Consider the following 2,932-nt stretch of genomic DNA (forward strand, 5'->3'; position numbering starts at 1 on the left):
ATCCGGCCGCGCCGTTCGCCCCGCCCCGCCACGCCGAGCCGCCTCCCGCCCTCCCCGTCCGCGCGGGCTACAGCAGCTGCAGCGGATGCCGCGGCGGATGGTGTAATGGGCTGCGGGCCGGGGGCCGGGCAAGCCTGAGCGAGGTTTCACATCACTGACGCGGCAGCCGCGCCATTGGGCCGGGGGAGGGCGGCGGCCGCCGCGAGCAACCGCGTAGGGGCGGGGCGGGGCGGCCAGCCCGGCGGAAGACGCTCCGGCGTGAGGCACGCCGGGGGGCGTGGCCCCACGAGGGGGCGTGGCCATGGGCCCCATAGCCGCGCGTGTGCCCGGGTCCGTGGAGGTGGTGCCGGAGGGTAGGGGGTTTCTCCGCTCGGGTTTCCCCGCGCCTGTTTCTCGGGAGGCTGGTTGGCAGGACCTTCGGCTCCCATGGCCAGAACTTCCAGAAGGGTGGCAGTTCCTATTCCTCTCTCACACCCATAAATGCTCTCGGACTACTCTTTCTCTCCTTTGGGTAGAAACACACCGAGCTTTCAGATCTCGGAAAAACAAAAGACCAGAAAAACACTAGAAACAGAAATAGGAGGAAAAAGATCCGTTGGGGAGGCTGCCAGACATGATTTGTTCTTTTTTTTTTTTTTTAAGTAAGGACTCTAAAAGGTACAGAATTTACGAAAAGTAAAATTTCAGAGCAGTGTTAAGTCAGCAAGGTCGAGCTCCTGACAACAGTAAAACCAGCACATGAGTGCAGAGTCTTATCACACAGCAGGAAAAAAACTTATCACATTTATGACGTTAAGATATGGGATGTATGAAACTAGCTTGAAGAAGAGTGTAAGTAAGCATGTTGGGAATGACAGCGTAGTGAATCGTGATGAGTAAATAGGGTTTGAAAAACTGATCAAAAAATTTTTAAAAAAAGGAAAAAAAAACCTGATCATCAATCTCTTGAACACTTTATTTTGGGGAACTTAAACTCAAACCCAGTTCCTTGAGTACCACTAGGGGAAAGAGAATATTAGGTTAGACAGATTATCTGACCCCAGCCTCACAAAAGTAATCATTATTTTTGAAGTCAGACATTTCTCTCTCTCTCTCTCACACACACTTACACAGAGAAAATCACAGCTTCATTTTTGCTTACTGACTCACAGTGTTGTTGATAAATTTATGTACTTTTGTAATTGATGTAGTTGGGTTGTAGTTGTAGTTGACGTAGTTCAGTGCATAACTGAAATCATACAACTACATATTTTGCTTTTCCCCCTTACCATACTCTAAAGATTTCGTATGTTTTTACAGTCTTAATAATCATTTTTTATGTAGGTAGTCAGTACACAGGCTCCACATTGGTACCCCAAAATTCAGGTTACTAGCATTGAGAAGAAAATATAGAAGAACAGAATATAAAGGATCAGGGCAGCCTTCTTTAACAATCAACCAGCCCAGAGGACTAGCTGTTTTATCCTTAGTGTGCATGTCACAGTTCTATACTCCCAAGGTACAGATAAACGCCAGTCACAAACCCCAACCAAGACCTAGCCTGAGCTGATTTGTCTCTCTTACAAATTCAGTAAGATGATGTAAGTGACCCGCAAACTGAGATGTGCACCCCCTGGGGGGGTTTCAAAGGGTAAGTGCACACTTAAGATAATGTTAAGATTGCTTGTTTTTCAATCTTCAACTTGCATCCATATTACTTCCAGAAACTGATTTGCTGCTTTAAAGAATGCAGTCGAGTTGTCTGCCTGTTTCCTTTCCCAACTGTATCACCATAGGCATAGATTTTCCAAATTGTAAAAAAAGGAAGTGGGGGAGAGGGAGGCATAACACTCATTCACTGAGAATCTTAAAAGGGTGCCTTATTCCAGGGTGTAAAAACTTCAGGGAACCTGTGTCAGTTTTCTATCTGGACTTTAAAAGACTGGACGGTGTGGAGAAATTATGTACTTCTAATGGCTGTGTAACAAATTCTTCTAGAGTCATATGATTTCCAATTGTTGCTTTCAATAAAGGATGGCCTTGAGATCACTAAATGAGTTGTATAAGTTAGGAGTTCAAAGAATTGAAAAGTTCAAAACGCCTTACAATCCCATCTATTTATTAATGGTAAAAACATTCTTAGAATTTACAAAAATGAAAAACAGAAAACCCTGATGCTAAACTATATCTCTTTCTTGTAAGAAGCAGTATTCAACAACAAACACATGCAGTAATTGTAAAAAAAAAAAAAATACTTAGGTCTAATTTTAAAACTTTGTAATATATTTTATATTATTTTGAATACTTGATTATTACTAATAAATATATCTCAATCTAGAAGAAAATGTTTCAGCACTTACAGTCTTTTAGCCACAGGAAAATTAAAAACTGAAGTTTAAATGTATATATTTTTTCACTGCAGAGAAATATAATAGGGTGATAGAAAAAATACATTCAAACACAGAAATGCATGAAATTAGGATATAATCCTGAAGGGCAAGAATGTGAAATGGAGTTATAGTGTAAAGAGAAAAATAAACTAGGTAAAATATACTGTAGGTAAAGAAGAGGTTTTTCTTATATTTTTAAAACAGGGAGTAAAGTAGGTATAATGTCTATGGTGTTTAGATTGTATTGGATTCATTCAAGAGAGTGACTATTCCATTTTAAAATGTCAATGTTTACAGTATGCAGGAAATTGCATTCTTTGCAACTACTTAAACTTCCGATGAAACGTTTTAAATGTTAACCTAAAAATATGCAAGAGGGTAAATAGTATGTCCTATAGTAAACAGAAATGTTTAAGGACCGCTAATTTTACTCATCAATCCCCTATTGGAGGTCGTCTCCATTTCTAAAGATTTCAGCAATATTTGTTCTTCAAATTTTTTTTTTTTTAGTTTTTACTTTTCTTAAAGAACATCAACTAAAATTACTTTATTTTGTCGTGGTT

The sequence above is a fragment of the Neovison vison genome, chromosome 1 (genome assembly GCF_020171115.1).
Source record: "Neovison vison isolate M4711 chromosome 1, ASM_NN_V1, whole genome shotgun sequence".
NCBI classification, from domain to species: domain Eukaryota; kingdom Metazoa; phylum Chordata; class Mammalia; order Carnivora; family Mustelidae; genus Neogale; species Neogale vison.